The sequence below is a fragment of the Anopheles merus genome, chromosome 3R (genome assembly GCF_017562075.2).
Source record: "Anopheles merus strain MAF chromosome 3R, AmerM5.1, whole genome shotgun sequence".
NCBI lineage: Eukaryota > Metazoa > Arthropoda > Insecta > Diptera > Culicidae > Anopheles > Anopheles merus.
Genome location: NC_054084.1, coordinates 16,307,961 through 16,332,136, shown reverse-complemented (window position 1 = coordinate 16,332,136; position 24,176 = coordinate 16,307,961). Strand labels below are relative to the sequence as shown.

Here is a 24,176-nt window from a genome sequence, read left to right as displayed (position 1 = left end):
CAACCCATCGACATGTGCCACTCGCTGCTCGTTGGAAGAGATGCGCTTTAGTGCACGTGTAGCGTGTGTGTTATGTGTGTGTGTGTGTCGCATGATTCATTGTGCTCGGTGCAAGGACAAAGTGAAAGGTGCAGCACAGTACACGAGAACACGTCGAACGTGGTCGTAATGTTTTCCGGACATACGGTGTTGTCCTTATTTGACAACTTATTCCGCACGGGATGCAGCCAACTAGTGGCGCAGAGAAGTTTTAACATGGAGTGCATGGGGGGAACGAATAACTAACAAGGTAATAAATAACGTCTTACTAGTAAATGAAAGTTTGCAGCAAACGGTACGGAGTGGGCTGTGTGCGACCGCTTTAGCAGTGAGGAGTGAATTTAATTAGTCGAGTATGGTTTTTGGGAAGTTTTAAACCTCAATGTGCACCAGGAAATACTCTTAATTGGAAGAATTGTTAATTATGATAATAAAGTTGCCTTAAAAATTACCTTCCAAAGCGTTACTTTGCGTTAATTTTACCTGATTTCTTAAAGATCGTGCTTCTAATGAGGCAAAAACGCAAAGACACACTTATCACAGGACCAAAATAAGGAGAAAAATAGTATCAAATAAATCAAAACAATGTAATTTCACATACATATTGTGATATACATAGTAAAACATAAAACAAAGTTTGTAATTATAGCCCAAATTTTTAATTTTAATGAACAAACAAAAAATCCTAGCTTAACTATCAGTTCATCAAAATCGAAAATTGAACAAAAGAACTCAAAAACTAAATAAATGCTATACAATTCAATGTGAAATAGCCAAAGTCGTAAAGATATCTATTGTATAAAAAAAGATACAGCAAAAAACAAATTGAATTAAACAGATTCCATAAGGCATATTTTGTTACGCCGACATTCATTAGTAATTTATCGGCAAAAATCATTCACATGAACAAAAGAACACAAATAAATATAATTATTTCCTCAGGCATTCGACACAGCCAAGCAAACAGAGAACACCAATCCAATAAAAGCATATCACAATTTCATACCAATTTATCACAAACGCCACCCTCCAAGAGCAGTCCACAATTGCACCGCCCAATGCACTTGCAACACCATCATCATCACATATAAATATTCGAGTAGCGAAGAGAATCGATTTCACGATCAAACAAATCGAAATCTGTCCGTGCCAAATCTTCGTGCCATCCAAAGTGTCCGTGGCCGCTGCCTTCATGTCTCTTGTTTCAATCGCCATTCGGCATGGATCATAAATATGATGTCCCCGGGAGCGTGGCAGATGTTTTCCATCACCATCGCCACCTCAAGGGCGATGCGTTTTCTGCACGCCCAGGGCGTGAGATGGTGCACAGGATCCGCCCCATTTCAGCAACTGGGTTTGTTACGCGCCGCTGACAAGTTAGTCATGGTGCTGCAGTGTCAACCGTTGAGCGAGCGTTCGTCATCCAGTGCGTCATGTGAGCCCAAGCCCATACGCAGGTTAAAAAGTCAGCTTTCTCAAACAGCAGGTTCTGAAGCTGAAGGGTGATGGTACTTTTTCTGCCGCAATCTACCGCTCCATAACTTATGCTGCGGTATCGGGGAGTGCTAGAGCATTGTACCAAACATTAGGCAGACCGACGACACCGACAAAAACGTCTCAACAATCAACACAACCTCACAAACAAATATGACCGTTGGGTGCGTTCTCATCTTAATCTTATCTTCGCTCACAACGCTGCCTATTTGATTTGTATCGTTCGGCTGCCCGCCTCGACCGTGGTTGGTGTTCAGTGATTAGAGCGACCAACCTACCGCTTCCGCCGTGCATTTCTCCGAGTGTGAAAGTGCACACGACTCGTTTGGCTTCCCTCGCAAGCCGCACATACATATCGATAATTTATTGCTCGATGTCAATCACTGACAACAGTGTTATCTTATCGCAGACGTAGTACGCTCCGCAATGCAAACACAGCGCGCACGAAACACGAAAAAGCGGTGATTTGAGTTTTTTTTTTGCTTTCTTTCTTGCTTTTTTCGAGGAATTAAGGCCTCAGTCTTCTATTGAGACCTAGAGACCTGAGCAGTGTGCACTTTGGGAGTGTGGAAGGAAACGACGAAAAAAAATAGGCGAGCAGCTATGTTTGATGTACGAAAGCATAACCAAATAGATTGACCACATTGATCGAGCGGAACCGGCGGCGTGGAAATGGCGTGGAAAAACGACACAAACCACCGAGCTGACACACAGCCCGTGCCCAAACGGTCTGCCCAACTCAAACTCAAGCTCAGTAACGGTCGGACGGACGGACGGACGGACCAACGGACGGAGCGGCTAAAGTAAAAGACAACAAAAAGCATACAAATAACGGAAAAGTGGTCCTTAACACGATTAGAGACGTGAAGACGGTAGACGTAGGAAGGGGAGAAAAAAAACATGAAGAAAAAACTGTATCGAAGAGCGCACTCGTAGTAGCGCACAATGTGCGGCCACAGCCAATTCCACGATGAAGCCACCATTTGGTCGAAAATCGGTCGTTGGTTTTGTTTGCTTTTCGGATTTCTAGTTCACCGACTAACACACACACAAATAAGCTTGAGCTTGAGAAAGAGAACGGGAGACGTGGAATGTATGTTTGAGAAATGGTTTTCCATGCTTTTCCGACGTGGATGGAACGCGACGCGCCGTCAACTTCAGGACCCCATTCCCCAGCGTTCGGTCCGATTAGGGTCGTGGCGGAAGAACCCAAAACGAAAAGATAGCCCAGCCCCGTATCAAGTCATTGATCGGACGCGGCGTGATTTCGGTTGCCTTACAAACACCGCCAGTAGTGGTGTACTAATCCTGCGTGCAAACATGCCAGCCTACGGACGAGCGTGTGTGGTGTGGTGGAGTGATAGAAGAATGCGATTGATCGAGTGGTTCCCAATTAGAGCGTCATTTCCGGGAGAGAGAGCGTTGTCGGGACGGGAGAACATCACAACATTTTGATCGATTTTGGATATGTCGTTCAATATTAATCTGTGCTGCTTAACGGTTTCTGACAGCATGATCAAGCCTTGTAGCATCAGGTTTTCGTATGTTTCAGATAATAAGCTGAGTGAAGATTGTGCTATTTCAGCAGCTCAAGCGAGATCTACAGAGAATGATTCTTGTTTAGAAAGCAGAAAAAGGAGAAAAACCTAGCACAAGATTGTCGTTTTAAAATCTCGTATTTCTAGATACTCTACATCCCTTTCAACGCCCAGCAAAATCACGCAAAAACAAAGCTTCAAAATTTCCAATTCGCCCGAATTACAGCGGCCTGGTTAATGCGTGTCCCTTAGCGTAAATGGTCCACCGTCAGCCTGCCTCTCACGGTTGAAAAATAAATAACAGAGCAGCTGTCTCAAACAACTTCGTCGAAAGCAAGCGGAAAACATCTTCCGTACGTCCTAAGCGTCCTCGTGCTAAACTTCCCAGGCTGTGATACTGATACCACAAAACGCGCCAATGCCTTATCAGGCTATACGGCTTTCATGTTTTCATCTACCCAGGGAAAAAGACTTCCGCAGCTGACGCAGAGTGTAGTTAAAGTCAGAGTTCTATATTTAAATAATTACATGAACACACACACACACCCAAAACCAGTGTGGCACGCTGCGGCTTACGACAGCTTTCTAGGCGAATTCTTCGACTTCTTCCGGTGTACGAAAGATCCAAAGTAAAGATCCGGTATTTCCTCTGCCTCTTTGGCTCAATAGTAAAGGTGGATTCAGTTGAGTTTATTTACCCCACCATCATCATGGGTCTAATCGTTGCTGAGAACTCGCAAAAAGTCCAAGATGTCAGCCACACACACACACACCAGCCGCAAAAGAAGGGCGGAAAAGGCAACTTTTTCTGGAGCTAAATGTACACGGGTAATGTCCATTTCTGCCCACTGTGTGTGTGTCTTCTTGTTCAGGGCAATCTCACTCACTCAATCAACTCCACTGGGTAGGATATATCTTTCACCATCTTTGAGGGGCCAGGATCTCTTTTCCAAGCAAACCACTCCCGGAAAACCCGAATCACACCTCCACCGCTCCCGAAAGTATCCTTCCCTTTTTCCACTCCAAAAGGTGCCGAAAACTTGCAGCCACCGAAGTAGAGCGAAAACTCGGTAACAAATCGTTGACCGTGACCGTAACGGATGCGACATTCGATGGATCGTTACTTGACCTTTTTCCTACTCTACCCTGCCCCATCTTCAGTTCTTCTGTCCCTTCAATCACCCTTGCCCTGTTTCGCAACTTTTCACTCGAGTGACTGTTGGGTTGACTTGCTCGGGGCGGACGAGCAAATGAAGTGTCTAAACCGGTTCCTGCCGAAGGCTCATCAATGAGAGCCCCCAAAACAGCACTAAATAAACTGATCCGGAGGTGGATGTTTCAGCGAATTTTACACGAAAAGAGTTCCGCACGCTGACCACCTCCAGTTGTAGCGTACAAAAGATAAATAGACTCAAGGTTAATGGAGTCGCCATCATTGGAAATGTTTTCTACAGCTCCTCAAGGACATCTCCGAAAGTCGGCATCTTCCTTCCATCAAGAAACTCCACAGCAACTCCAAATTATAGCCCACGCACGAGACAACAAACCTCATAGACAAGACATTGGAAAAACAATTTCCTGCTCTTATCCTTCCTTCGCCCGCAAGTGGAAATTGCTGCAGCAGTATTGGGAAGAACGGGGTACCCCGTTTGCCGGAGTTTACCGGCGAAATGTGAACCAGATGTTCACCGTGGTAGATCATTATGAATAATGAATGAGAGCGCAAGTCCTCACAAAAAAAATCGTTGCGTCCCGAACGCAGTAGTGACAGTGGCGTATTGTGTGCAATTTTCCTCCCAGCGAGGGAAAAAAGGCACGATGACCAACTGTAGTGACGGTTTTTATTTTTTTTACGACTTTTCCATTTTCCACCAACGAGCATTCTTGTTTCTTCTTGCGCTTGATAGCTGCGAGAGTGTGTCCCAAGAGAGAAAGAAAGATAGTTAACACACATACACACCCACTGCGAAAAAAAAACCACACTTAAATTTGTCCTTGGCACCCTCGTTTCGGGCACCCGAACTCGTGCACTAAAACCTTCCCAGGAGGTTAGAAATGTCTCATTCTTTCGTGTTTTTTTTTTGTGCCTTTTACCACTTCCTCCGCATCGAGCGATTGTGTCCTCTTTTATATGCCGCAACACCGCAGCGCCATAATGTTGTTGCCGCCCGCAACAAGCGACCGAAACCCGTGTCCCGCCGCTGCAGTGGTCCACATGTGGTCCTGCCCACGCTCGTCCGTGAAGATCGTGAAGGAGAGCAATCAGGAAAATTGAAAATAAAAACCGGGGGGACAAAAAAACACACACAAACCTGCTGTGCACTTGCCTCACAGCAGCCACACTGAACTGGAGGAAATGGAGCTTTTTTCCTCTTCTTCTGCCAGTGCAATTGTGCCAGCCACAACCGAATCGAAAGTATAAGTTATTGGCTTTACGACTTTTATGGCGTTGTAATTCGGTGCCCGGTACCTTTATCGGTGAAGTGATAAAAGTCGTTGGAATATGTTATTCCCTCAAAACGTTGCCATCAGCCAGGAGGAGCACCCGATGTAGAGATCTTGTTTTTGTGGCATGATTATTTTAACAGCCAGTGCGCGCCTGGGGCCGGTGAACTTTCGAAATTGAATAAAGCAATTTTCTTTTCTACAGAAGAACTGAAAACTAAGTCATGTTCGGAAGGAAATTTTGGACATTAATAAAATATGACGAATCAAGCGTATTAATAAAACAAAAAACGCACTTCCACCAGCTGGGGTAAAGCCCTGCGAAGGATCTGCTACTATGGTAACCATCATCTTCGTTGCTGAACGTATGATTTATTGAATTTTCCACTTTCAAGCCTGGTTTCGCGTCCCTAAGAATAGCCACACCGTACGAATGAACAAACCGACGAATCCGAAATCAAACAAAAGTAAATTTCGTTCCACTCACAAAAATACATTTTCAAATAATTTACATACCATTAAAGTGCACGTCTCCTTCTTACTGCCTCTTTATTCCCTCTTATTAGGCTCATACAAACACAGACAAAAAAACTCCCCACCAAGCCCGAACTAGACCTCCTGTGGAGCGTTTGTGGCGCATGCAGCATAATAACCCCCAATGGAACTAATTTCACGATGACAGCGGATCGTGAAGGGCCCGACACAGTCCGAGGTGGGAAGGGCAGGAGCAGCAGAAACATCAGTACCGAAACGGACAAAAATGTGCCAATAAAGCATCGCACCGCACCAGGATGGCCGTACGGAATGTGTCGTATGCCAACGGGGCGGCAGAAACAGAATAATCAAGCTGAAGCGAACAACATCAACAACGACGATGTCTGCTACAAAATCCCCCGTGTTCCATTCCTTCCGCGTGGATGCCCCATCGATACGTGGGCACAAAATGTCCGTGCAAAGACCACCACCACCATCACTGGCACACTGATGACGGGGGTTGTTGGGGGAGGTTGTTCTGTGTCACTTGCGCGCACTTCGGTTGATCACATTTCGCTTTGAAGTGTTAATTCCCGTCGCGCGAGACCCGCGAGGCAGGTGGGCGAGCGGTCTGGCTGGCTGGGCATCACAGCCGGACGGTTTGTGAATCATTGCTATTTACATTTCACCTTTCATTGCATTGTTTTTCCTCCCGATTTGATCCCATCGGGTGGTGGTGGTTGGTGGTCGCACTCCCAGTGCCAGTGCCCGCTGTAGGTGAGGGATGAAAATATTTCCATTTTCTCCAATTACTCCTCCTCGGCAGCGCTGTGTAGTGTCCCATCAGTGCTGTTTGTGGTGCAAAGGGAGGCTGACGGAGGAGGTTGAACAAAAAATGGACGCCCCAAAGCAAACACTTTGACAACGCTGGTCACAGCAGCGGCAGTAGCGGCTTGCACGGGGACGATGGTTGCCTGACACAAGCGTCGGGGAAGTAGTATTAGGCACCAGAGCTTGCCTGGGCGGTACCGGGTACTGTGTAGAATTTCCACACCGTCGGCATAATCTGAGCTGGTGGTGGGAGGTAGATGCTAGCAGAACTAACACTGGGCGGATTAGAATGTACATTGGCTCTAGTCTTAAACACACACTTTTCTAGTTTGATGCAACGAAATAATAGAGTTTAAGAATAACTTAAAACGGATTTTTTTTACTCAGGTAGATGTTAACGGGTCAGATTCCAACAGTTCATATGTAAATCATAGTCATAGACATTTATAATTGGCAGGTCGTTCAGACCTTATTATTCAGAATCATAAACTATTAAATAAACAGAACATCATATACAGTAATACTAAAAATTATAAAATAGTCCGAATTTATATTATTTTCAACATAATACAATATGAAGCAATAGTATAAAAATGGTTTTAATGTTTTAAGCAATCAAATGACAAGACAGTACTTTCAGTGTCTTTACAAGGTTTTGTTATCGTTGTTAGGCCTTAGTTATTTAAAACAAATCAGACCAAACTACTTTATTAATGCTTTAAAATGCTTAAAATTGTTGAAATTAGGGGTTTTTTTTTCGTTAAATAATATTTTTTTAAACTCTATTTTTTCGCAAATGTCATATGCCTTTAGAACCTGTCGGAAAAGTTAAGAAAAGAACAAAACAAATTCTTAACACATTGTATTGATTAATTTGCTCCAAAAATGACATCATTTGCACAATGCAAGAAAACCAAACAGAAAGATTGTTCTTCTCGTAGCAAAGAAGTAATTATACCCGGGAGTTAATTACTTTAATAACATTATACAAAATATCCACTCTTTCCATCTAACTTTATGCTCATTTGCACAGTCAGTATGCTCTCTACTCACAGGAAAATTCACAATCCGGGAAAACATACTCATAAAAAGCAGCTCCCAGCAGCTACGAAAGCACCATGCCGTTTGTGACCGTTTACTTCGACCGTTTTAGAATATTGCCCTGAAACACGCGAAACTTTTCACCACACTGAGGAGCAGCACTCCGAGGAGGAAAATTGAAATGAATAATGGCAAAAAAACAAAGCATCCTACATCCCTACAAAGCCACAGAGTAATCACACCACACCCAACAACATCCGACTTGTGGCGTTTGCTGCACCGTGCAATCAGGCACAGCCAAAACGATCAAACAAAAACAGAGGAAAATATGCACCGAACTGCAAAAAAAAACCGCATGTAAAGAAAAGAAAGGTTCACCAGTGCGCACACAAACACAAAAAAGCAAGTAAGAGAAATGCATTTCCACACGAAACCACCACGAACCCAGCAAGCATATGTCACAGCAGAGCGAGATGATAAGTGTTTAAGGCTGCATAACCATAAATGAATAAATGAATGAATGTCATTATTTCCGAAAACCGTACTACATGCTACACTCCCCGCTCCACCGAAGGCTGCCGCTTGCCGGATGCTATTTGTTGCTCGTGCCCAACAATCATTACTCTTGTGCTGTGTGTGTGCTTCCTTCTGTGCTTCTGCATCGTCCCAGCCATCACACGCCAGCCAGCCAGTGAAGAGTGGCGCGCGGCAAACGTTAATGTGCCACTTGAAATTCATGAAAATCGCAAATGAAATATACGACACGAGTCGGTGGAGCAGGGAGCGTGTACGCAAGAAGGAAATGCATCAAAACGATCTACAGGGCAAGCAAAAACAATTCCCCCTGCAGGGCAACCCGTGAGCGTACGTGTGGTGCCATTTATTCTTCCATTGTTTTTGCTTATGATTTTTCTTTGGCATGCTTTAATCGTTATTATTATTACTCGTGTTGTAGATCGATAATTTCTACTCGCTCCTTTGATACACGATGGTGAAATGGTGCCCTCCAGCCCTTTAAAGGGCGCTGGTAAATCTGTGCGTGTGCATCGTAAAATCAAAAGACACTGTCAAACACTTTACAAGTTGTTAGAATGCATGTCCTTCAGTGCCTTTCCGCCGCACCTTTTACGACTTTAGCTTTAATGAAGATAACAACTCGATCGAACGACAACGGCGACGGCACAGTGTGACATCCCCTCCTGGACTAACCCTTCATCTTCAACCCTATGCGCACGCACAAACACACTTGCCAGACATTCGAGAAACAACAATCAATCCTCGCGGGAGAAAACAATCTGCCCGACACACATAAATAATAATCTTCCAGCCGACACTTAAGCCGCGCTTGACTTTTTAACGACGCTCGGAATGTTCGGGCGAGAAAGAGCCGCAGCAGCAGCAGCAGCAGCAGCAGTACCATCATTGAATGATTTTGATTGGACTCTGGCGGCAAAGTGCTGTAGTTTTGTGACCACCGTACCACACTGCCTGTCTGTGCTGTGCAACCGTGTGTGCATACCGCCAAAGCATAAACATCACTCTCCCGGGCGGCAGCGGGCTACCGCCGCAAACAGCGACAACCGAAACAATAAAGCATCATAAGCACAGGCACCATCTACAAACCCGCTCGCACCCGCAACCCTCGTGTGCGTGTGGTATGTTTTTCCAAGCCGGTGCTGTTCCGGCAAGGGTAGTGGCTGCCGTGGTACGGGCGGGAGGGATTATGCTTTAACTCCCGAAAGATGACGAATCATGCCGTCAGCGGGGGAATTAGATGGCACGAAGCGAACGAAGGATGGCATTCGAATGACACGACATCAGGGACAGTGTGAGGATCTTGTTTTACAGTGCAGTTCAAAGATTGTATAGGAAATTGGAATAACATATTTAATTAAAATACTAAGGTATTGAGATGGAGATTACAAGATATGACATTATAATTAAATACAGTAGAACGTCGATTATCCGGACAGCTTGGGTCTGAGCCGATGCCGGTTAATCGATTTCCACGGAAAATGGACAAAAAAAATGTCAAATTCAAATTCAAATGTCATTCATAAATTATAAAATTCACTGGTTTTACGAAAAATCACCTTAAATCAATCGATTAATCACACATAGAATATTTTTAAAATAAAAAACAAAAGATTTAATAATTGTTCTTCATCAAAAATGAATTAAAGATCCATGATCCAGATCCAGGTTTTTATTTTAATTCCTTTCAAAATTAAAATTAAAACGAAGTTCTACAAAAAATCCTTAAGCTGTACATTGCAGCTGTATTTAAAAACATAAACAAAATATAAACAGTCAGGTGACGTCGTATTTTTTTTTATTTAGCAATTTTTATAGAGACTTTGAGCCGATTGACCTCATTCGCTTCTTCACGTCATAGCTTCACTTAATCACATAGCCACGCCTGTCCAATGCTCGATTGCGCCGTATGCCAAACGTTTGACACACACTGTCCATCCAACCATCCATCGGGGGACCCGTCACGATCCGAGGGCCGAGCCGTGTACGTTCAAATAAAATTATTCAATTAATTTATGATTTGTTCATGTCGCTGCTGCCGGGGCCGGAAAACAATGCGCACGGTAGTGATGGGGATACCATTTCGCAGCCTCGCCCATGACGCAGCCTCTCCACCCAAAAACCACCAACCAAGCGAGGAGTGAGGATAACTTCTTCATTCCATCTCTCCATTCACAACAAAGAGCTCCCTAGTTTACCTTCTCCGAAAGACACACAAGACCCAAGCCCCCTCCAATTCATCGCCAGCAGTAGCAGCCGATCTTTTGACAGTGACTAGCAGAATTCGATTGCCCTAATCGTATTAGACAGGTTATCTTGTTAGCGCTGGTGGCTGGAGGAATCATGATGCTCTTAGCTCCGTGCGTGAAGAGGCATGAGTTGCCTTAATCCACTGGGAGATGCGGATGGAAAAAGAAAGTAGACAAAAGTACACGACAGCACAAAGAAGTGTGTAATAGCTGCCTGCAATCGTTTGTTTGCAAAACATTTTCTTATAAAACACAGCGTGAGTGATACGATTAAAAGGATTTGAAATACACGCCCAGAAACAGTGCTGGTTAAGGGGTTATAATTTTGCAATGCAGCTGAATAGAGCTGGGAAGTTGTTATCTAACACAATAGAAGCATGGTACCGTGTACTCCAATTCGCTCAGTTTCCTCCCGCATGCTGATGCTATATCCAGCCCGTCCGGTGCAGTTGTTTTAGCACTCCACAGAAAGCAAAAGATTACATTCTCAAGCCCCTAACGAGCAGGATTCATGTTAACATACTGTAGTACTTCAAACGTGCCCTCAGCACCGTGCCGCCGACAACTTCCTGGCTAACACGTTCCTGTGGGTCCACTTCACATCCGTCAGTCAGCTCGTCAGCTCACGCTCGTCGTCCTCGTCGTCGTAGTGCTTCGTCGTCAGCAGCAGGTTTAAACTACCACCTCAAACACAATCTATTCGACGACGAAATCTTTCGTCATTATGCTAAAAGCATTCTCGCTCGCAAACACACACACACACACACTCACACGCATGCACCCAGAATGCGGGAGGACGCCCTCGATCAATCAAATCCCGCTTTTTCCCCCGAAACTGGCACTTTCCACCACATTTTTCCACCAACTTGTCGGCAACATTTCTTCCTTCAGGCACACACACACACGCTCTGCCTGGAATCTCCGGAAGCAGCTCGTTTTTCCACACCTTTTCCTTTCGGTAGACGGTCGCTGCAGGTAGCATCTTCCTGCTTTCCGGTTTGCGTAGGTTATATTTTTTTGTTCGCTTACCATTTGCAAGCAAGTGTAGGTGTGACTTACACCTCGAGTGTTTCCATTAGTAGAAATTGATACGCTCTGCCGCCCGTTTCTTCTTTCGGGCTTTCGGCTCGAGGCGCTTCAAAACACACTACCGGCCAGGAACGGATTCCCTTCCCTTCCGCTCATCGCACCATTACGAGGGAACGTGTGCATCGCAGGCTTAGGCGGCGCCCGAAATCAATCATTTTTCATACCGGTTTCGCCTTTTTTAATCATTCAAATAACCCACCAAGTGCCAAGGCATTACTTTCAACTTTTGGGGCCCGGACCGCAACCGGGAAGCAAATCATTCACACCAAGGGCCGGTGTTGTATGTGGCAGTTGTGAAGTGAACGAACCAACGTGCGTTCAATCAATGCGGAGAGAGAGAGAAAGAGTGATGGGAAAGACTTTTTTCGTCATAACTCGCATGGATGTCACTTACGCAAATGAAAGTAAACAGTCGAGTTTTTTAAAAAGCGAGTAATGACATTTTAAAGTAATGATTTCAAAATCAAACATCATTAAAAAAAACAAAATAAAGCATACAAAACACAAACATATGGAAAGAAAAAAAGATAAAATAATGAAATCCAAACAGCACATTTAAGTGAAAAATGAAAAATTAAAATGATAAACTGAAACATTCAATTGAGATGTAATATAATAAAATGATTATAAACTTTTAATAAGAGCTCATCATCTTCAATCATCAATCATAACAAGAGTTAAAATGAACAAATTATTAGATAAAAACATTTCAAAAACCAGCTATGCGCTTCAATAGAAAGCTTAAATTGAATTATAATCAATAAATGCCAATATTGAGCAACAAAACACCAAAAGCATAATCCTATCAACATCCAAAACAAACCGATAGCTTCTCTGATAAAGCAACCCACTCACGTATGAGCTTATGGCAGAAACAGAAGCGACCAGCACACACTCGATCGTAAACTAAGCTTACGCACGACATCAACAGAGCTTCAAAACAAATAAATTTTTTAAATCGATAAAAAAAAACACAACAATCCGATCGGAAATGAATTCAGTCACACCGGCAGTAGGAAGCTTTGTTAAAATTTTATTGAATTTCCATTTTCATGCTGCGATATATGTCGTACATATGTTTAGCCATAGCATAGGGGCACACAGTCCCCACAAGAGTGTGTACTAACGACAATAACTACAAAAAAATCGACTTCGTCGAATCCAAAATGTCAGCCCCAAAGCAACCGAAATGCACGCACGATCGCACGAAGCATTAAATTCAATTGTATCGAAACAAAAACAAAGCAAACGAAGAGAACAAAAGCTGAAAAGAGAATAGAAAAAAGAATAACCTACTCGACACGCACCAGAACATACCAGCTCAAAAACTAACCAAACCAAAAAAACGGCCGGAACCAAATCGGAAGCAACTCGTTGGTTAATATTCACTTGGCGCGACACACGGCCCACAAGCGGACAGGCGGAAGTGCGCACACATTCGGGCTCATACACACGTACGCGGTATGATTCATTGCGTCTTCTCCAGCCAAATCCCCAAGCCATCCCCAAATGCCAAAGCTGGTGCACAAAAATGTCACGAACGTCTTGCTACGCTCGTTCGCCCAAAAGGCACGAACAGGATCTAATGCTCGCCAAAGCAAGAGGACACAATAAAGAGAGAGAGAGAGAGAGAGGGAGCACGGGCAGGGACGGGCCAGCCAAAGCACGAATGTAAGATGCTGAACGAATCGAAACAAAACGGGGAAACGGTGGAAACACGATAGGAAACGCGCGATGAAACGCACATAAATATGATCAAATTTACGATCCACCCCAAAGCGTTCGAAGTCGATTCCCCCGGCCCGGCGTTCACATTCATATCCGTTTGGTTTGGTTCGGCAAATCTCTTGGCAAGGAATCGTTAATGTTTCTTCGCTAACACACTTCACTGTGGGCAGCTCATTCCTCCAATGGTTTGGTTTGGAGTTGTGTTGATGGAGTCAATAAAAAAGCAAAATCCCTCCAAATGGCTCAAACCATCAACTGAGCCAGAGCATTGCCTCAAGATTGTACTGAAACGAGCAATTAGACTTACCCACTGGGCACTTGACCGATGCATGGCGTGAATGCAATCGTCGCTGGTGATAAGGAGCTGGGCAACTGGTGCCGGATAAGGGTGAGAAAATAACCCGAGCCAGCTCCGCTCGCTCCAACAAGTGAGGGCGAGTTGAGCATCCCGTCTAAAGGCAGCTTTTACGACACACTTCCATTAAGCTGCGAATTGTATCGTGAATTGGTGTGCTGAACACCATTTCTGTGTGCGAGAATGTTGGGTGAATAATGGGTGACGGTAACAACCATAGCAACTTCAAACCTTTACGAGATTAATTTAACAATTGCATGCATTAAGATCAATGTTATTGAAGATTCTTGACGAAATGACCAAACTGTTGGCACACGAGACGCTTTCAAGCTTTCTTTTACGACACATTTTGGACTTATACCAATCCAACCCCTTTGTTTCCATTGGCGCTCGTATTATAACATCAAAATAAATTGATTTTTCATGAAACCCTTCACATGCATTGGATATAGAGTGGGGCTTCACGCTTCCCCTTCTTTCCCCACCAAAAAAAAATGCAAACGAAATCAATCGGCAAAGATGAAAAGAACGCACCAGGGCGGCCGTAAGTTGCAGAGCATAAATTATCACCCGGCATGATACCACCACCACCGGCGGGAAAGGTTTGTCGTGGCAAGAGGGGGGGATTTTGATAAAAAAAGACACATCCCCACCATCCAACCATTCTAGCGTCCGCGGCCGGCTGGCGGTTGTTTGATATTTCTTTGATTGCGGACGCCAAATGGGAGCAGCAACAAGCCCTCATTTCATCCACGGTGCGAGCTGCAAATGGGTAAAAGCGAAACGGTATACGTGTGTATGTAAGTGTGTGTGTGTGGGGCAGGTGGATGTGATTTTTGGCTTTTCGGCGGCCAAATAAACCCTTACCCCCTGCCGATGTTCAATAAATGGTTCCGGGAAATGCACCAGCCGTGCGGTGTAAACATTCGGCGTTTAATCACAGCCCCATTCCCTCGACGACCGGAAAGATAAAGTTCACGCCATTGATGGTTTAATTATAGGCTGTTTGTGATTATGGGTGAGAAGGATCTATATATTTAAAATAATTCTTTAAATTATCTATATATTGTATTCATTAACAGCTTTGTAGCTGATTTTTGTTTAAAATTGAAGGATTTTTATTGATTTATACTTTTACTGTGGTAATATCTGCTGTATCAAAACTCAAATCTGAACGTTTGCTTTCTTTATTTCCTTACATTCTTATTTAATTCCAAAAATTGTTTTATTTGTTTGTTTTAAATTAAATTTCATGCAACATTTATGAAACGATTGATGGTATTTTATAATAATTTCTTGCCAGATAGTCCCGATTGAAAGCAAAAATACATGTTCAGCGATCAAACATTACTTTGGTGTACCATTCAACATATAATGAACCTTTTAAAAACAGCATTGTACGAATGAACTTCACAAGATCAAGATTAAAAAAATAATAGTAATATCGGCAATATTTCAATTGGCTCCAAATAGTAAAATTACTCTTTAATTGTGCCAAATATTTTTGCATTGTTTTCCAAGCAATAATTATTCTTTTCAACGAACATTTGGTCCGAAATTCAAATATTTTTTTTCCTTTAATATTTTACTTTGCAATGTAAATATTCATCACCAGCTTTCAATCGCAAACTAATGCGATCACTTAATCTTACCAGCACGATACATTTACAAACGAAGCCACTAACCACACTCATTCATACATCTCATCTCCTCCTGCGTTCTGGTAACAACAAAACGGTATCAAAAGGGGGGTTAATGCTTACATACGCGCGACAAGCATTCCAACATGACACAAATGTCACCCACCGAACAGTGAACAGACCGCGAACGGGAGGGGACACACACAACGCTACACAGCAATTAAACGTTCTGCCGCGCCAAGAAATTAAGACCTCGCGCACCGAGCAAGGTACACAGCCTCGTACTCATTCCAAGATGCAGCACTCCTCCTCCCCAAAGCACTTCAACCCAACCGATGAGATCATGTTTCCATATCCATTTTTAAAACAAATGTAAATAAAAGCCACCACCACCACCGTCCGTCGCCATACGGGACGGGAAGGCAAACACCCGCGACGCCCGAAGACGCGGAAAACTGTCTCGCCATCGAACGCTGCAGCGCGCAACCCCAGGCTGCATCCAGCGCCGCGCTGCTGTTTCTAATTATCAACGCATGCACCCGGACCGCGGACTGATTAGTTCCACCGAGTGTGCGTTGTACTTTGCTTTGTGTTTGAAGAAGTTTCCATCGAGCCGCGGCCCATGCTAGAACACAGTCGAGCTGGTCGATATCGCTAGTTGGAAATGGGAATGTGCAGCGTCGGCGATGCATTCCTAGTGCAACTAAACACTTACACAGGAAGCGCAAGCTCAAACAACACACCACAACAAACAATGCGTTGTTGCGCGCGCGCAAAAAAAGAGGGAAAATATGTTTCGCATTCGATTCATTCTTAGTTTTTCTCGCCTTTTTTCCTCCGCTTTCAGTGCCTGACTCAACGCACATCAATGGAGAAGAAGTAGCAACCGCAAAGGGGGAGCAAAAGAAGAAAAAGAAAAACCCTTACTCTCTCGCCAGTCGACACACCACCCATCGCGATCGCTAATTTACTTCGTCACGGGTGCGCACGATGGGCGTTTCGATGAGTTCATTAGCATGGCGAGGAGGCGACACGGCAACACCACCAACGGCGCGCGACCAGACCCAACGGGCCTGTGGCAGAAAGTGTTGTGCGGTCGCGTCTTATACTGGAAAGGTTATGAGATATCGATTTTCCAAGCACGATGGATGCGCCTTGAGCACAACAGGGAAAAGAAAGCATAACTTTAATGGCCCCTTGGACGCGGACGCGTTGTTTGCTTTCCTAATTAGCTCGCGTTTTGAGACGGTGCTGGTCGATGACGACACCAGTCTCCAGGCCTCCCATTCGGTGATCATATTCTATTCGTGATGATGCGGTTGTGAAAAAGAACCTCCTGTAACAAAGCCACATTGGGCGGCCAGTAATCTCGGCTTTTCGGTCGCGAGAAGCTGCCCGTAAAAGGACAACAATGGGTCTAATTCATGCCGCGCCATCCTCCAGGCGTGCGCGCGTTTGTGTTTTGTGCGACCTCTTAGCGCCTTCGCGAACCATCGCCCCCGTTGGCGACAGCTGGTCGCGATCTCTTGCCACCCTTCCCACACCTCCGCAGTCAACTGATACCGCACACGGTGACACTCGCTTCGCGCCCTTTCATGGGACATCGTGCGCGGGCGGCTTATACGCTTCCGAGTCATCCTGAAGTCAGTCAAACACTTTTATTCTCTCCTGTTTCTTCGTTCCGAGGGTGGGATTCGTTATCGTTACGGGACGCGCCTTTGCGGGTGAGTTTGATAAGCAAATTTGTTTTTGCCTTCCAGTTGCTAAAGTCTGCATCGGGGACAGACGATGACGACTCGCAGGGATTTTTCTACACAACATGGTAGACAAGCGCTGTACACGTAGTACACGAGCACACAGATCGAGCGGAAAGAATTTCTAACCTCCTGAAGGAAGTGAAGCACGGCGATAAACAATGCACCTTTATCGTGCGCGCGCGCACACAGAGCGTTATCGCACCAGCTGCACCTTCTTTTTTATGTGAAACTGATCACGCAGAAGTCTATCGGAGACAAGCAAATATGGGAGCTAATTCCTGCATCAACAGTGCCAGTGGGGATCAAATGTTTAGTTTTGTGCGTTTGGTTTAAGGTAAAACGGGTCATAGAGGGGATAAGAATAGCTTGTAGTGCCTAATATTTGGAACTTTAAATATAGAAGTGCTTCAAGCGATATCTTATCAACGGATATGGTGTGTGATTGCGACAATGCTTTGACTATGCGACAGGATAAACAAAATACTGTACGACATGAAGGAGTTCTTCTTGTAAACTTATGATACCTTGCTTGATTGTGATCCCCAGGACATACAGTATCCAACCAATCCAATCCTACTTACTTGAATTAGAGTTGGGTTTCATGAATCTTCCGTTGAAAATCATTCATATGAGATTCTTCAGTGATGAGTGATTCAAATCTGGAGTCAAATCTTCAAAGATTCATGAATCTCTAAATATTCAACAATCTCGAAGGATTCATGCTTCTCTTAAGGTTCATGAATCTATAAGATTCATAAATCTATTAAAATTCATATATCTCTAGCAATTCATGAATCTTTAGAGATGCATGAATCCTTGGAGATACTTGAATCTTTCGAGAATCATAAATCTTTTGAGATTCATGAATCTTTTCAACCAAGATTCAGATTAATTGAATCATTCCAAAGATTCATTCAGAGTCAGATTCAGTTCAGAGCTCAGATTCATGAATCAGAATCAGATTTACCCAGTACTAAATTGAATACGTGTCCTTTTAAAATGTTGGTCTACGTTTCATTATCATATTTAATAAGACGAATTGAGTTGTAAGTTTTTTGGAATTTGTTAAAATTGAACCTTTTGTACCATAAACAAGCATCCGTTAACGTCCGATCTACTCAAAGAAATTGCCGTCATTATTTAACAAAAATATTTGTCTCTTCGAAGATCTCAATGTTTGCTACCAGAGCACTAAATCCAGTCTCTCAGGGGCCAATTGTTGCATCATCATCTTCAGTTTTGATATCGAAGACAACAATATTTGACTATAAGGCAATCATCAAAGAGCAAGTCAAAGAAAAACAGTCTCAAAGTATATTTTCCAAAGATAAGACACAGGGTAGAAGGTACAAATTTAAAGTTTACTTTATTACTGCACGCAATAACAGCTTTATCAGCCATCGTTTGTTTATCAAGGATTTCTTTGAGCCATATGGATGATCTTTAAGCCTAGGAGATTCAAGATATCTCATATTTAAATAAAAATACATTCCAGCTGTTGACTGCCGCATTGAGCGTTATAGTCGATCCACATTCTGACATCTAAATGCCATCAGACAAACCCTTCAAAAACCATTCCACTCCGATACAAACAGTGAACACGGTCAAATAAACGTTTATCTATCAATTTCAAACACCCGCTTTAAGCACTCCCTAACCATGCACAATCAGCGTCCCTGGGTGACCTGCACATACGACGTACGACTTATTGACATATCTCGTCGATCAAAGCGATGACCTACAAATTCCATCCTAAATACACACACACACACATACGAATGCCAACGCTGCCAAATGACTCAGCGGAGACGAAACCGGCGTGCGAGCGAACCTGGCCAGCCCACCCCGAAAACCGATGCAGCTGCAGCTGCAACGTTTACTTAGCTGGCGTGTGTTTTTATAACCGAACCGAAGCGGGATGAACCGTCTCCACACTCCGATATTCAAATCGAGTTGAGGAAGGTTCACGGGTTTGGCTGGAGCACCGAGCACGCTTATCGGTGTCGATGTTTTTTTTATGGGGAAGTTTCGTTTTATGTTTAAAATTCCGTGTTTCTTACTGTTGCGTTTTGATTCCCCATCTTTTTTATCATCGGGGGAAATATCTAACCTCTGAAGTGTATATCAAAACAGCAAGAGGGAAGGTGAAGAGGCTTCTCCGACTCCGAGAGTGATACGAATCAACGGGGGAAAGAAAATAAAAAAAAACTCACCATCGATGATGTCTGTCTCAATTCGTCAAGACATTGCGCTTCGCAGAAGCTCGGAAGATCGCAAGAAAGCGACGCGAGCCAGACGGACGGGTGCGTTTGAAATCAAATAAACATTCAATCATAATTCCACCACCACCAGTCCCAAGGGGGGGTCGTGAGGGGAAGGGGAAGAAAACCAATAACTGCCACGACTCTCATTCACATTCCTGCGGGAAGCGCAACAGCAACGGGAAAGAGAGCAAGCAAGCGAGCGAGCTCTTCAGCTGCAAGCGAGAATTGTGCTCTAGCGGAGGGGAGATAGTTCGTTCTTGAAGTTGCCAGAACAGAGGACGCGAACGAAGAAAAGGCAACAGCAAGGCGCTCCCTCGCGTACTCCTCTCGATTGTCATCATTAGAGGGCGGGAAATCTTAATCAATCAATCGTAAGAATGGAACACTCGACCGTCTCGTCCGAGTCCGTGCAAGGTCGTACCGAACTACCCTCCCAAAGACAAACAGAATGTAGCAGGCGAAAGAGATGGCGATGGCGATTGCGCTGCTGACGACGGGTACCAATTGCACCGATTTTACAGCATCATTTCGACCGCTTTCCGGGCTGGTCGAGCTTTTAAAAACGCATTAGAACGCGCCAAGTTGCCCGCTCCAAGATGACAGTTATTCTTCTGGCAGGGGGTTGAGGCAATGTGAAGCTCACCGAACCTGAACCGGAGAACCTGACAAATTGCTCACGTTGTCCTGTGTCCACCATCACCACCACCATCAGCACATTTCAATGCGTTTCGTGGGAACTGTAGGAGATTGAGCTGTACCAAGGGTACCAGTGGTTGTTGCCTCCAGTCCAGGAAGGAGAAGAGACTGCCGTACACCCAAACTCTTTCGTGTAGATTTCGATGATAAATGTGACCTGATGCTTACATCATCGGTCGCCACATCCAAACCAGGGAAATAGAGAAAGTCAACGGATGGCAACACAACTTGTAGCAGAGAGTGTGTGAGTGGGCCATCCTGTGCATCATCCATGGTAGGGATGAAAGATGTTGTTTTTATGTTCTTTTTTTCTTCGTTCACCTCTCTCCTTATGGCACATTATGACCATATCTCGATATGCGCCCGTTGTCAGAGGGAAATAAATTATGCCCCCTCTAATTCGTCTCCATTAACAGTCTCACGAGCTAATTAATCAGATTTTCAGAGCAGACTGGGGGTACAATTTTGTATTGTTTGTGGTTGAAGCTTATCAAGAGAGAGAGCAGGACATAAAAGGACAACGATGTCTTACCTTAACATTGGATGCGAATGGTTGATGCTGGCTGACAGATGGTTATGCTTTTTTGTGTATGATGAATTGTTTAATAATTCCCTCTACAGCAATGATACACAGCTACACGTTTTGCTGTGCACTTTTTTCACGTTTCGGGCTGTTTTAAGCTTTTCAATTATATTTTTGTAATTTTCGCAAACTCACAACACACGAATGGATTTTATTTAATCATTCACAAGCACTTAGTATTTTTGTAAAATGAAGCAAATATACAGATTTTGCTGGAAATTAGATTTGAAAAATTCACCACTTTGCCACTATTTTACACTTTTCTTAATATCTTTCACTTTTTTTAATGGAATCTTTCTTATTATTGATTACTTTTCGATATTTATTTATTATTTTACATCTTAATTTTATTTTAATTAAATCATTTCACTGAATGCACAACACTTTAAGCTTCAATTCACATGCTTCCACCTTTGCCACCCTCCTCTAGCATCAACAGGGGTGCATTCTGCACTGGGCAGAAAGGGGGGCGGTTGTCACAAAACACACACCCAAACCATTCAGTAGCACACTATTCAGTATTGTATTCCCAACATTCAACCTGAGGAGAGCAAAAAATCGGAAATTCGAAATTACCACAATTAATTCATTGTAAACCACTGGGCCGCCGTCCACCCTTTCGGTGGGGGACTTAAACATCCCCCTCTTTACACCCACGGTTTACAAAGACACGCACAGCAAGTCAAGAAATGAAGTGTCGGTTTCCATCGGAAAGGTTTTTGGACAGTGGGCATTGGGGTAAAGGGGAGTCATACACACACACACACACACACACACACACACACACACACACACACACACACACACACACACACACACACACACACACACACACACACACACACACACACACACACACGACGGGTAGTACCAATTTAGTTTCCGATAGTTTGTGGTCGCGAAACCGTACGCTGGTGGTCATGCTTACCCCAAACATACACACACATACACACACACACACACATACACTTTAAGTCGAACCGTGCTGCGAACCTCCCTTTCTCGGTCAGGTTAACCGCAAATCATTTGCATAAACCACACGCAATCTCGCAACACTGGGAGGCCCAAAGCTTGGGTTGGGTGACCACCACCACCGCCAACCCCCAAAAACCCAAGCTACCCACCCTTTTACACACAAAACCGACACCAACCAATCAAGCTGCCAATCCATCAAAGTGTGGTCGCGGGCGCGAAAATGTGTCCAACCCCGGGAGCCGCTTCCACCCCCTTCCCAACACTGCACACAAACCGCGCACAAAGCAGCGAGCACAAACTGCAACCGAAGGATGCACATGCACCTTACCTCCCAACGTTGTCCCGGGGGGGAGTAATTATGGTAATTTGAACTGATTATTAGTGACATCGGCAAACACTCGGACACACAGACAAAAGGACACACAGGAGACAAAGCATTTCTTCGATGTTTAAGCCGTGTTAGTCTCTGGTGACGCAACATTTAATCAAATCCATTCTCATCATTCACTGCTGACGGTGTTTGGCTGTGTTTCACAACTTCCGAAATCAATATTCGCACAAACCACTCTCACGCACTCGCCGCACTCAAACCCCCTGCGTTCTTATCGATTTGGCTGTGACCTCCAAAAAAAAAAAAAAAAAAATCGGACACCTTTTTGCACCTCCGGTAGCTTTTTGTGACGCGCTTTTCCTTTTCCCCCCTCTGTCTTCGGGGGTAAAATGCCGGAAAATTCCAAACACCTTTCCTTGGTGGATCCTTGAGCCCAGACACACAGACACAGGTACGCGTTCACATTAACACAAAATGTCATACACAGGCCTCCGAACAGCTCGTACAAGGAATGCGGTCTACTAGACGTCACTACATCGCCCCCCCACCTCACACACACACACACACACACACACACATACAGGAAAAACACACATAGAAACACAATCGTAGCAAGCGAAACTGTTTTCGGCCGGCTTTTCTTGGGCGAAACGGGCGGCGCGCTATGGCGTGTGATGAGCCCATAAAACAATGCTGGGTGGCGTTTCTCTTAGCCGCCACTGTGTTGCCCTGTGCGGAAGGGACGGTAAGGATATTCCTGGTAGGGTAGACCCGACCGGTTGGAGCAAAAATTCCTTCCACAAACCGGTCCGGCAACACTTCCGGCCCGGGCTAGCGTGAAAATGGCGTAAGACACACAATTAGGGTGCTGGTGAGGAGGAGGAAAGGGACGTGAAGAAAGGTGTCTTCAAGGAACTAACACACACACAAATGGGGGAGAAATGGTGGGGGGTTGGTTGGGTGGTTGGGTTTTATTTTTGCTGCCCGTTCCGTTGTTGCTGTCGTTCCGGTCGTTCAGGCAGGCGCGCGGGCGGTTTTAATTTATGCAAATTAAAAAATAATAATCAACCAAGAAGCACCACCAAGCTCTCTCGCTCTCTCTCTCTCTGTACCCGAAAGAGACCGGTGTGTGTGTCGGTGTGTTTGTTGGAAGCGCCGTGAGGTCCAGCTAGAGGCCACCCCGAGGACCCCCGAGAGGACGACAAGAAGTCCGCACAAAACACTGTCGCCGCGAGACGGTTTGTTTTGTCATTTGCCGTGATGCGAGTGTACCACCACCGAATTACATGTTCAAACTTGCACAATGTTTGCACTAGGCCCCAGCGATTGACAGGGCTCGCCGTACAACGTGTGCGGTTGAGCTTGAGTGACAGGATCGAACACGAATTTTGGAACCGTTTCCTCGTTGCTGTTCCTAGGCAATTCCATGGAAAACGGTGGGACTACATCAAATCCAACATACACACTACACTGCTGGTACTGGTGGGCTAGAATTTTCTTCCACACGAGCTACTAATCGGACTAAAGGACACGTTTGTTCTTATTCGTAGTACAATTCCCCTTAAAAACACCTTAGTTACGCACCGTTTTTTTCCGCGACCAGCACGCGTTTTTTTTTTCACTTTCCTTCACTGACCCAACAACGGCAAAGGCACGGACCACAAACGGGACCCGAAAAGCATTTGAGAAACACACGCACACGTACCGTGCCGTCGTCGTCGTCAGTGGCAGTGGTGTGCCGCACACACAGCGAGAGCGAGAGCAGCGAACGTCACCCGTACACCGGTGTGAACCGCGCGAAACATAAGCCGAAACTGAGCAGGCCACGACCAACTTCAGCCAGCCAGCCAGCCAGCCAGCCAGCCAGCGACGATGGATCGTTCGTAGCACACATTCACGTACGAGTACGCATGCTCTCTCTCGCGCGCGTTCTTGTTCTATATCGTTCGTGTTCGGGTGCCCCGTGCGTGCTCGGTCGATGCGGTGTTCATCCGCGGGACCAGTGAACGCGTGAACGGGTTACCAAAACAGAGTCGTCCGCAGGCTGTTGGCAATAAATGTAACGATGAATGAATTAAAGCTTTATCGGGGTTTTTTTGTCTCTTACTCTCGA

At 44.8% G+C, this 24,176-nt stretch overlaps 1 protein-coding gene across 4 annotated transcripts in view; it reads right to left on the bottom strand.

The window, feature by feature from the left end:
- Positions 1 to 23,938, bottom strand: part of LOC121595238 (discoidin domain-containing receptor tyrosine kinase B) — a 248,757-nt gene extending 224,819 nt beyond the window's left edge. For 2 of the 4 annotated variants that reach the window (XM_041919037.1, XM_041919032.1), the window contains exons 1-2: positions 23,648 to 23,938; positions 20,707 to 21,298 (exon numbers count right to left, since the gene is read on the bottom strand). The gene's annotated coding sequence lies outside the window, so the exon portion shown is untranslated. The remainder of the gene's footprint in view (positions 1 to 20,706; positions 21,299 to 23,647) is intronic. The other 2 variants (XM_041919033.1, XM_041919035.1) reach the window with 2 other exon arrangements.
- Between the last annotated feature and the right edge of the window lie 238 nt (positions 23,939 to 24,176).